Below are 13,309 nucleotides of genomic sequence, written 5' to 3'. Positions count from 1 at the left end.
ACCCAAAAATAAAAACCATGGTAAGTAATTAAATAAAAAGAATTTAGAAGTTAGAAATTATTATAAGTTCCTTTTCGCTTTTAAACTTTCAACGTATTATTTATTAGTGAATCAATTAACTTGTACCGCGCAAATTTTAAACCGGACTACTGAGATTCCAATATATGACGTCATTACATAGTTACATTGGTTAAAGTAGTTTATTTAGATTTAAAGATTAAAATTAAAGAGTAACATATATAAGCATAAGTATAATAGTATGACAGAAAAATAGTAATATTCAAACGAAAGTCATGCAAATAAGATTTGTGTGGTTGCTAAAATATCGCCCCCCCCCCCTTACTTGATAGTCTGGACCCGCCCCTGCTATGTTAAAAATTGACTGTGTATATTATGATTATAAGGGATATTTTCTTGAAACAAGACGTCTCCGTTTTGTTTTCAGCCATAAATACGTGCAAATTTATAAAGCAGATATGTAGGCGATGGGTTGTTGTTACAATTTACTACAGTTACTAATTCTCTGAAGAAATATGACACATATTGGAGACATATTGTTTTGTCAGATGAATATCCTCTTGCCTTAAGTTGCACTCGAAGATTCTGCGTTAGGAGACGCAATGAAAACAATTGAGTGTATGAAAGCCACAACATCAAAGGAAGATAAACGTATGGGAATAGGAAGAGTTCACAACATTAAAGGCATTATGGATAAAACCCAGAACCATGAGATCCTTGTTCATCATGAAAAACCAAGTTACATGGAATTATTTCCATATGGTAACTATCTATTTCAACAAGATAATGATCCTCAGCACACTGCGAAGCGTAAAGAAGAAAATGTTTAAAAAAAAACATGCTGACATTGGACTGATGGTCTAGTCAATCACCCGACCTAAATCCAATTGAAAACCTAAAAAGAAATTGTAATGATGAAGCTTGTCTTTTCAGTTGCGTTAAATAAGCATGGAATTCACACAAAATTTCTTGGCTGCCTCTAGTTGTAAATTTATTTTTAACGCTCTGTTCAATATTGCGGATTTAGAACGTGTGTAATTTACGGAACATATGGTAAAAATATTTCAAACTTTAGAACTAATAAGCTGGGTGAATAAAAAAAAGCAATTGCTTTTATTCAGCGTTTTTGAAGTAATTGTTCTGCTTTATGTGAATAAAAATTGAGCAATTTTTCTCAAATTTTTATTCACGTAAAGCTGAGCAATTATTCACTGTTTTTGGAGTAAATTGCTCAGTTATACGTGAACAAGAGTTTGAGCAATTTTGGTCGAATTTTTATTCACGTAAAGCTGAGCAATTACTTCAAAAAAGCTGAGTAAAAGACAAAAACTCGGTAGCCTTTTAAGACAAGGTATTGTTGAAACTGCCAGAAATGCTTTTCAACAGCAACGTTAATTAACTATTTAATTTCCTCGCAGGATTAGGAAATTACCACTTAAAAGAATTTTTTTTTTATTTTTCTTTTATTTTTATTTTAGGTGCCCCAAGAAGTCCTAACGGTCTTGTCACAGAGCACCGCGGAAGTTTATTTAACCAGGAAGTTCACGCCTCTTTCCTTACCGTGACGCGAAAATATGCCCAAAGCTCGTTTCGATCCTGGATCTCCTGCATATAAAGCAAGCGTTCTAACCACTGCGTCACGGCCGCACAATTAGTAGCTACGCTGAAAAAAAAAATTTTTTTCCATTGCCATCGACGAGAAAACATATTTTTTTGTTGAAAAAAAACCAGCTCCCATGATCCAGTATTATGACGTCAATCTTGGTTGTATTTTTTTTAAGCTTCTAGACATTTTTGGGAGAGATTCAAGATGGAACTGCGAAGTCAATGACGGATTCTACGTTAGCTTTGTTACATAATCACGGAATCAGCTTAGGAATGCTTCTTCGATATTGTGCAGACATCCGCAACACTATGTCTGACGCACGCTACTCAATCTCCGTTGAAAGCAGCTGTCCCTCATTTATTAACTGTGAAATGCTGCTACCATAAAGTTCACCTGAATTCTTTTAAAGCCTGCCTAAAGCTCCCAAAGGAGCTGGAAGATCTAGTATGTCGGATGTACAGTTACTTTGCCCACAGCACAAGTAGAAGGGCTAAATTCAAAGATTAATAAGAACATGCAGAATGTCCAGCAAATTTTATTCTAAAGCTAGGCTAAACAAGGTGGCTTACCATGCACTATGCAGTCCGCATAATTAGGGAGCAGTTAAATGCTCTTACGTTATATTTTAAAAAGAAATGTAAAAGGAATCCAAAAGTGACTAATGATTTGATTTTTCTTCTTTTGTCCGATCCACTAATTAAGCCGTACTAAGAATTTATGGAGTACATTCTAAGTATGCTGACGAATTTCAACACAAGCTTCAAAAGTCTTTTAATCAACTTATTAAAAATTTGATAAGCAACATCATAGATTATCTTCTTAATCAAAAAATGACACAACAATTGATTCCCATCTTACGTATTTACCTCCGAGAAGCATGTATTCTAGACTATTGATGAAGACCTGCAGTACTCGACAGTGAAGTCTTTGAATATAGAGTATCCATTCGTAAATCAGATTGTCCCTCTGCCGCAGTTGAATGGTAATTTGGAATCAAGTTAAAATGAATTTATGATTATCTTCATCGAGGACTCGAAAAAAGATCCTCTTTTAAAGATTGCTTTTTTGACTTTTGCAAAATACTTGATCCCATCTACGTTTGGACTAGTTAAACCCAGTTTTGTCAAAACTTTCTGCACTTCTAAGATGTTTTACAAATTTAAAAACGCAGTACACTTTGGCCCAGCTGTAGTCCAAGTGGAGAGATCTAAGATTGTTAGAAATAGAAGCGTTCGGCGTGTAAAACTGAATCTGCTCTATAGGTAATGACAGATGAACTTTTTTTCGAACAAAGTCATTTCCATCAAGACTTTTAAATTATGGATCTGCTTTGGCCTTCTATTTTCTATGCCTGTAAGTAATTCTACAGTTGAAAGAAAGTTTAGTTTAGTAAAATTTATAAAGCAAATATAAAAGTTTTGAGTCTGTTACAAGAGAAATATAGGTTAAAGAAAAAAGATTCCACTGCTCACAACATTGAATTGAACGAGAACTTTTTAAAAGTGTTTTGAAAATTAAATCAAAGTTTTGGTTGAGTATACACCTAAATAATTTTTACGTGATCATAAGAGATTGCTTTATGTTTGAACTTTTGCCTCAAAAGTATCATTTTGAGATGTTAGTTTATATTTAATATGCGTATTTCATTTCGACATTTTAAATATTTTGCTGTGTTTCCAAAAAAAATTAAGATTCTTTGCATGATTTTAGACAAATTGCGCACAACTTTAGGCAAAATAGAAGATTTTTATTTTTTGTAAGATTTTTAGAATCTTTTAATATTATAAAATTAAAAAATAGGTGGAAATAATAGAAAACTTCGTAATTTCCTTTTTTTTTTTTAGCATAGAAGTTCTGCTTCCAACCAAAGACCGCCATGGAAAACAAACAAACAAACAAGCAAAAAATCAAATTTTGAGACAGAAAAAACTTTAATCTTTTAATCCTTTCTAAATTTAATCTATTCTTTTGATATTTTGTATCATATATTTTGTTTTTAATAAATATAAAACATAATAAAACCAACAAAACGAGAAGGTTTTGTTGATTTTATTATGTTGTCCTCTTTTTTAGTCATTTTAATATGGATGAAATTACGTGTTTTTTAATACAATTGCGACTGATAAAATGCAATTTTGAACGAAGTCTTTATAGTAACTAACATAAGGTGGAAGCTTATCAGGATAATAAAATTAATTGCAATGGTGAAACTCTTATTGCAAAAAATAATTACCAAAGTTTACACTCAACTGTTATCATTAAGAATATCATTGAAGATGTTGACATTGTTATAATTAAAGATAAATTCAAAATTTTCGACTAAAGTTTAACTTTGTTAACATTCTTGATTTCATTTTTAACTTTGTTTTCATCATGATTTATTTTGGTTGTTTTATTGTGTTTGTTTGTTATATTAATTAACTAACAAAAAAACAAATCTTAATGAAATCTAATTATTGCTAATATTTTAAAAAAAGTATTCAAAGTTTAAATAATAATCTTAAATATCCTCATTCAATTATTTAAAAATTTTGACATTTTGATTTAAACGAATAATTTGTTGCATTTGCATAATAGTGCTGCATTTTCAAATTGTCTTAATTCCTGGGTAATTTGAAAAGGTGGTAAAAATGTATTCGCATCTTAATTAAACTGTATAATTTGTTAAAATCCGATTAAAAGTTTTAGCAGATTTAAAGTAATTGCTTTTTATGATTGAAATTTACTTTAAAAAATGTTTTTCCTATTTCTTATTTATATTTTCTCCTCCGAATATAGTACAGTAAACTCCCGGTTGTTCGAACTTGCACTTATTCGAATTTCCCGCCTGTTTGAAGCAATTTTCATAACCCGTGAATTTTCGTTGACAAACTTATGCAAGTATTCATCATACAAACCTGCAGTTTTTCAAAAAAAATTTTATTCAAAGTGATTTTTTGTTTCCGTTGGCAAACACTCCGTCAGTTATTCGAAGTTTTTCTTTAGCCTAAAATGCCATTGTATTACATTTCGAAATTTAACTTTATCGTACGTAATCAAAACATATATATATATACAAGTTTCTCATTACAAAATTCTGCATTTATCTTAAATGGAAATAGAAAACTAGGTAATAAAAACCATCGTTTAAACAGCTGTATTACAAATTTGCAAACAGAAAGCATAACGAAGACATTTTGTTTTAAGAAAGTATCTCATATAACCATTATGTACACAGTCAATCAATTTTTAACATAGTTTGGTGTATCCAAACTACAGTGACTGTACAGTGACAGATATACATAAAACTACAACGACTTTGCCAACGGTAAACGTCTTTTTTTTTTTTAAAGGAGATAAACAAAAAATTATAAATTAACTGATTTCAACACTGTGGACCAAAATAGATGTTTTAAAAATGTATTCGGCAAAAATCCGTATTGCACCCGCTCCCCATTTGAAACCTACTCGCGACAGTCCTACTTTAGAAAATGTGTATGCATCAATATCTCAAGCAATGATGACTGTACTAAAAATGAAAGACGTACACCCATTCTGTCATGGATGTACGTCTAAAAAAACATAATGTCATATATTTAGATCTTTTTAGATCTAAATAGATCTTAAAAAATCTAAATATATGACATCATGTTTTCTTAACTTTTGTATATTCTACAAAATCGACTTTACTCATCCTTTTACATCTGGTTATGAAGTGAGAAGTTAGACAAAAGTATTATTTTATTTTAATTATATTATTCAGTAGACTAAAGATTATCAAAAAGTCTATATAACGACTTAAAGTCATCTCAAATCCGTATGATTTTCTTAAGACGTCCGACGAACGTTGTGTACCCGCTAGAATTGAAATCTCGCAAAAAAAAAATTTGTATAAACTAACAGGAAAGTAAATTTTATTTTTAATGCTTGCTTTTAGTAATATATGTAAAGTAAATACAGGGTTTACAAAATAATATCTGACACCCCCTCATATTTTTCATTGCCATGTTTAAGTTGCTCTGTTCAAAATATTTTTAAACATTTTAATTGCTTGTTGTTATTATCTGGAGGAAGGTTCATTTAAGAACATGAAACTAAATTTTCCTGCAATAATATTAATACCGCTTATAAAAGCAACAATGAATGTCATCAATAGAGATTTCAACAATGTTTGGACTGATTGGCCAGGCAATTCACTAGATCTTAATTGCATTGAGCATGTATGGGCAAGGCTTCAGAACAGCGTTTTTAAAAATCCCAGACCCCAAAACCGCTAACAACTCATCTCAAGAGTTTAAAAAGAATTGACTTCCAACACCCTGGAAAAATGCTATTTAATTATTGGAAATTTTTTGGGCCAGAGTTTGGGAATATTCTGGTAAAAATGGTTGAATAACTACTGATCAGTAACATTGTTCTAAAGATTTTGTGAAAAAATGAATAAAACTATCAATTAACAACTGAGTTATGGTCATTTATAAGAGGACACTAGGGGAGAGGGGGTTCAGAAATTAATTGTACACCTGCATATTTTTAAATAGTTTTTTTAACTAAACTCAAACATTATATTGTTTCGAGTGTCTAAGACCTGATAGTTATGATAAAAGGCACATAAAAGCATCAATAAAGTATATTTATCACAAGTGCAATTCTCAAAGAAAAACATTTCTAGGGTTTATTAACCCCTGCTATCTATTCATTCCCCTGGCCCCCAATGATATATATATATATATGTATATATATATATATATATATATATATATATATATATATATATATATATATATATATATATATATATATATATATATATATATATGCGTGTGTGTGTGTGTGTGTATGTGTAGTGTGAAATAAAATCGAATATATTAAACAAAGTGCATTAAAAATTTTAATTTGGTGTATACACAAAAGAAGACAGAACTAAAAATCAAAGAAAAATATCTTGCTCTTGAAGACTTGGAAAAAGGTCAATTTAAAAAAGTTTAGTGTAAGTATACTTAAAAAACTTTAACAAACTGGGCACGACATTTGGGAAGAAGCTTTAAATTTTGCAAAATAACTCAAACTGCCTAGCAGCAGGAAATAGGGTTGGCAGAAAGCTGTCTATGTTGATAATTGAAAAGGTAAAAAATCACGATGTTTTGAAGGTGTCAAAATCCTACCTTGTCAAGTCCCAAAATAAATCCCGGATGAACTCTAAAATCTTATTGATAATGTAAATAAACTCGTTGCATTTTTTTTAATAAGTCGTCCATTTTCCATAACTTTTTTGTTTTTAAAATAACAAATTTATTACAATTTTTTTTTAATAATCGTCCATACATGCTTCACAAGACCGTAAGAACTTCTTAGTGCCCCAGGAAGTTCTTACGGTCTTGTGGAGCATATATAATAATTATTAAAAAAAAAAAAGTAAAATAATTATTTAAAAAAAAATTAATTTTAACTTGAATAAGTCACATTAAAGAGGATTTTCAGATATTCGAAATTTCGATTTTTCGAAGTAAATTTTTATTCTGATGTTTTTTTTTGTTATTCGAAGTAAATTTTTATTCCGAGGAAGGTACTAAATTTTGTGATTTTTTTGAACATTTTTAAAATTTTTTTTCAAGTTTTAAACCTAGCAAATCTTTTCTATTGATTTGAAGAGTGCTAAGTCTAAAAAACTAAATACTAGCCTAAAATATAAACCATTAGTTGATGCACACTTGACTGCGACTACTCCAATTTAAGTTATATTGGAATAAAACTTTTTAAATAGACTTAAATTTTATTGAAATTACCTTTTTAAATTTTTTCTTTTTTTTTCAATTTTATTTAGGTTCCCCAAGAAAGTCCTTACGGTCTTATCACAGAGCACCGCGGATGAGCATTTAACATGAAGTTCACTTCTCCTTCCTAACCGATGTCTCAAAACTTGCCTAGAGGTAGGGTTTGATCCATGGATCCTTCCTGTCTTAAGCAAGTGCGCTACCACTGCGCCACGGTTGTTCAATCTTCACTTCCAGCAAGGCTGCAAGCAATCCTTATTAGAGTTGGAAGTTACTGGAAGAGAAGAAACGAAGTTTTTAGGGCAAGATAAAGATTGATAGACGGCTTAAAAGATTGCAAATTATATGAATCAGGAAAACAAAATGAAGGAAGCAAGTTCCAAATAACAGATTTTTGAGGAAAAAAACTGTACAAATAAAAATTATTAGAGCACTCAGGAACAGTCACAGAAAAAGGATGAGACTTAATTGAATGACGAGTAACACAAAAACTTTGCCATCAATTTGGTATATGGTTTCCAAGAAAGATCGGAAGTAAGAGTTAATCATAGAAGATGAAGGGCAGATGACTCAAAAAGTACATTACCGTTCATAAATATAGGAAGATCTAGATTATCCCAGTGAAAAAGCGCACATGGGATACGCGTGGATTTTTTCCATATCTAACCCATGTGGGGATTATTATTTTGTCCCATGTGGGTTTCATATGGTAAATCCCACATGGATTCCATATGGTAAATCCCATATGGGATACGCGTGGGTTTTTACCATATGTAACCCATATGGGGATTATTATTTTGTCCCATGTGGGTTTTATATGGAAAATCCCACATGGGTTTTATGTGGCAAATCCTACATGGGATATAGGTGAAAAATACTACATGTTATAGATCTTAAATACCACATATTTTAATCAAAATGGTATAAAAGTAGTCAATACTAGACAAATGAAAGTCCGAATGCTTCTATTATAATTTTTAAAATTGTTTTTATTTAAAAATTACTTAAATAGTAATTTAAAATTAATCATCGAAGTTTTCAGAGAGGCTTAACTTAATCTGGTATTTGCTACTTTATCCCATTTGGTATTCAAAATGTGTAGCATTTTTGATCTTTTACATGTGATGTTTTCCACCTATAACCTATGTGGGATTTACCTTAAACTATTATGACGAAATTTTATAAAATTAAAAAACGTGTTGCAAAATGAATTTATTTTAAAATAAATGCTATTAATCAATACATCTAAAATGAATATTAAAAATATTATTTTTTCTTTTGCGATTTACACGCCATTTTTTGTCGATTGAATTAATTATATCGCTTCGGCTTGCATAATACCAAGGTTTTTAGTATCTTCTAACTTTCTTCAAACATTTTCTAAAAAAAAAAAAATATATAAATACTAATCTATATAAATATAAATATATATATATATATATATATATATAAATATATATATATATATATATATATATATATATAGAGAGAGAGAGAGAGAGAGAGAGAGAGAGAGAGAGAGAGAGAGAGAGAGAGAGAGAGAGAGAGAGAGAGAGAGAGAGAGAGAGAGAGAGAGAGAGAGAGAGAGAGAGAAGAGAGAGAGAGAGTGAGAGAGAGAAATTTAATAAGGAACCTTATTAGTCGAGCAATTTTAATTATTAGCCAGGTTGAAGTCATTAATGACTACAATTTTTCACAAATAATTATTTCCTAATTTTTTACTTTCAATGACTAAAGTATTATGGGTAATTGAACACATATTATGCGTAATGAGCTTGAACCCATGAGGAGAACCCTGAAAAAAAGTGATCAATTAGGATAAGTAGTTAAACAAAAAAACAAAAACAAAAATGTAAAAACCTACTTTTTCAATGATGTAGACGTTGGGTGCAATAGCCACTGGATGCAAAAGTATCTTTACTTTTTCGTCACACACACGGTCTTCTATAATAACAGGCCTTGACATCGCGCAAAATGCCATAAAAACTGAAGGCCGATTAAACTTTCACTTTTACTTATATTGATTTATTTTTATTTTAGGTAGGGTGTAATGGCAGTTCTATGTTTTCTAATAATAATCTCTAGTAAAGACGGAAATATAAAAAGAAAACCAAAAAATTGTTAAAAGATAATCATATTTTTCGTATTTCAAATTTCATTACAAATATTTATGTAATATTAAATAGTATCAATAACAAGCAGAACCATAACAAAGCATATATCTTTATATTAGAAAGATAACTGTATTTTTAATTTTTTTTGCTAAAAATATCTCAACAGGGTAAATATTTACAAATCCAAACATATTGAGAGACATATAGGCTAATGAGAAAATAAAAAACATAACAAGTAAATATTACAAAACTAATTTTCACATAAATTATGATAGCTTTAGTATTTTGGGAGTGGTAATTAGTGAGTAATTCTTTAGCAGAATATTAGAATATACTCTGCATTGTTTTTATGTGATTTTAAATTTATATTTAGCAGCAATGAACTGAAACTGAGTAACACAAAATGTTCTGCATAAAGGGTCAGTAGCACCTTGAAAAAAAAGCAAAATATTGACCATTAGACAAGAGTATCAGAAGGAATTTCAGGTCCGCCTTAGTTTAGGCTATACAGATAACTTCCATATTTATAATAATAATTGGTAGAATCATCATAAATTTTTATTTCGCTTTTTTGCACATAGCCAGCTATGTAAACTATATCCACTAATGTAGATTTATTAACTGAGCTTTCAAGATCATGTATATTATCCAGAAGTTCTTTTTCATCAGTAAAAATATCTTTAAAACATATGTCACAAGTATGACCATCGATACCATCAACAGGAATGTCAAATTGTAATATCAATTTAGTATGTTGAATATTAATTTTTTCAATTACAGATTTAGCGTCAAAGCACCTGGCGCTTTTTTTCAATTACAGATTTAATATCAAAGCACCTGGTGCTTTGACATTAACAACATTAAAAAAAAAATTATTTTTTCAATAAATACAGCAGTACCTTCAAATGCTTTATTTTCAATCTCTGGATGCGTTCTTAATGCAGCTACTGTTTCTTTGCAAAAAACAGACAAACAAAACTTTACAAAATGTCTCTCTATTGGTTTTGGATAAACTGATTTAGCTGTAAGTTTAGAGAGTTTAAAAAGACTATTGCACTCAGTTTTATATAAAGTTTCTAAATCACTCCACTTAGCCAAAGCCAGTTCTTTATTGTTCAAAAATTGAAGTTCGTCAGTCTTTTCTGTCAACCAATTGTTTCGTATAGATTTTAAGAGATGCACATAATCATACAATAAACATATACCTGATGTTGTTAACCATGGTTTACAATCAACTGTTTTAAACATTCCAAAAAATCTTTGATTTACAGGGTTACCATCAGTAATTATTACCAGTGTCTTACTATTTTCAATATTATTTATCGTATCAACAATTTGTTGACATTGAGCAAACCGAAATTCAGAGGAAAGATTTGCAACAGGTTGAGCTCTACATATAAATTCTGGACCTCCAAAAAGACATTAAATCATAAATGATAAAATTGTTTTGGCTAACTTTTCAGGGTAGTTTATGTCTTGACCAAACAAAGCACCTCTTTGGTAAAGTAATGAAGCTTTGACATAGACCTCATCAATTAGTAGTATGGAAGTTCTTTTCAATGGATTTAAATTCATAAAAATACTATTTATGAAACTTAGGTCCTCCATTGAGCTTATTTTTGAAGTCAATCGTGTTAATGTCCTTATACTTGGCAACTTGTAGTCAGTACACAAACAATCATATAAACTTTGTCGCATAGCAAAATACTCATATGCTCTACATATAATATCTGAAGTATATAAAACTTCACTAACATTAACTTTTCTCATAGCATTAAGGTGTTCGAATAGAATATTTGACAGAAGCGAACTTTATTTATTTTTTAAAAATCTAACTGCTTCAAATAAAGCTGATTTTGTTTTTATTAACTTTAATTTGTTTACAGCTAAAGATGAAATATTACAAGTTGAGCCATTATGGTTAGCTACAAATGAATAATCATTGAAAATTACTAAAATAAATAATGGAACACCAAGTTTGTAAATTTTTTATTGTATGTGTACACTTTTTTTATTAAGCTGGAAAACAATAACATCGTTATTATCACTTAACAAAGATTGAATATCGTCAAATATAAGTTCATCCTCTTATAGAAAATCATTTAACTCATCTGGTAAAATGCTTCGAAAACCGCTTGAGGTTACAGTTTTTCTAAAAGGTCTTTCAAAAGGTGCTTCATTTGGCCAATGAAGTTGACATACTGCTGTATAGTCTGTAACAATAAAACCAGTTCTTGGGATAGCTTCACTACATCTTTTTCTCTCCTCTAGATTCTTCGGGAATTTATAAATTGATATTTTTGTTGTAGTTGAGTATTGATATTTTTGTTGTAGTTGTAAATGATACTGTAGTTGTATAAATTGATATTTTTGTTGTAGTTGAGATAGTTTGACTTGCAATTTAAAGGCTTTTTAAAAAAACTTATCGTTAGTTTGACAATACTATTAATGTACAATGTAACACCTTGAACCTTACAACGCTATGGTCTTGAGATTGCGCTATCTAATTTATAAACCAATCAAATTTTAAAGATTTATTAAAAAAGCGTGAACACAAACTTTCGTTTAATGTTAAAAAATGAAAATGTAAACACAGTATTAGGAATTGGCCTTCAGTTTAACAACTTTGTTGCGCGATGTCAAGGCCTGTTATTATAGAAGGCCATGGTCACACATAATATAATATTCTGAAACTAATAAACAAACATCTAAATTTCTATAAGTAAATTTATTCTTTGATCATTGCCTTCATATCCTATCTTATTTTCATATCATAATCTATTATGGTATTATTTATATAACATATCACAACAATATTATTAAATTTGTGATGCTCAAATATCATATGAACATTCTCTAACATGTTCATATGATATTTGAATATAGTTCTTGAGTATATTATCTGCAAACAATTGACTGATGCAAGTTCAAATGTTGTCAAAAACCAAGCATGCATGCATGGGACACTGCAGTGTCCCACAAAGAAATGCTTGTTTAAGTCAAATTTTTTTTATTAAAAAAAAGTATTAAAATAGGGGGGAGATAAGGAGGTTTCTGTAACTTTTTTTAGGTTCCAAAACTTTTAACTTTATATATAATAAGGTTCATAAAACTTAATGGACTTACGAAGTACATTGAGGAACAAAAACAGAAACTTTTCAATTTTTAATCTAGAGTACCACAGTGTAATTGGGAATAAAGTCTCTGGGTCCAGTATTCAAAGTACTATGATCTAAAGTAACATATAAATTAAATAAAATGCTTTAAAATGCATGCAGTTATACATATAACTCCTGATAGTTAATATATGTATAACTAGTTATACATAAAATTTATTATATAAACTTATTTTTTAAGGTTATGCTTGAACAAATTAGTACCAATTAATTCAAATTCAAGATTTAGTTCAATTTCTTATTTGTTCATTGTTTTTTCACTATTTTATATTTATTTGATCAAATTTGTTAACTAGTACTAAATCTTACTACAGTAAGAATATTTATCATTGTTGAACGTGATTTTATTAGTAACTTAATTTTACTTTCAACATATTTTGACAACACCCTTTACATTTTAAATGATGACAGCTTTACTTTTCTGTTGATGTTAAATTTATTACGTTTCAATAACTCAGATTGAATTTTAACTGAATTATTGTAAGCTTTGTAAGGCTTTGTTGAATATCAAATGGTGTTGTAAATAAAGTAAAAATAATATATTTATAATTTTTATATATATATATATATATATATATATATATATATATATATATATATATATATATATATAATATATATATATATATATAAATTAGTAAA

The 13,309-nt window shown here is 29.3% G+C and overlaps 1 long non-coding RNA gene across 1 annotated transcript; it reads right to left on the bottom strand.

The window, feature by feature from the left end:
- Nucleotides 1-8,574: 8,574 nt before the first annotated feature.
- LOC136076946 (uncharacterized) lies at nucleotides 8,575-13,006 on the bottom strand. The gene is made up of 2 exons (XR_010636709.1): nucleotides 9,242-13,006; nucleotides 8,575-8,757 (listed from the first exon to the last, which is right to left on the bottom strand). It is a non-coding gene; the product is annotated as an uncharacterized LOC136076946 (long non-coding RNA).
- Nucleotides 13,007-13,309: the final 303 nt, after the last annotated feature.

This window comes from Hydra vulgaris, chromosome 02 (assembly GCF_038396675.1).
Source record: "Hydra vulgaris chromosome 02, alternate assembly HydraT2T_AEP".
NCBI classification, from domain to species: Eukaryota; Metazoa; Cnidaria; class Hydrozoa; order Anthoathecata; family Hydridae; genus Hydra; species Hydra vulgaris.
Note: the sequence above shows the minus strand (reverse complement) of the source record. Positions and strands in the feature narration are given on the sequence as shown.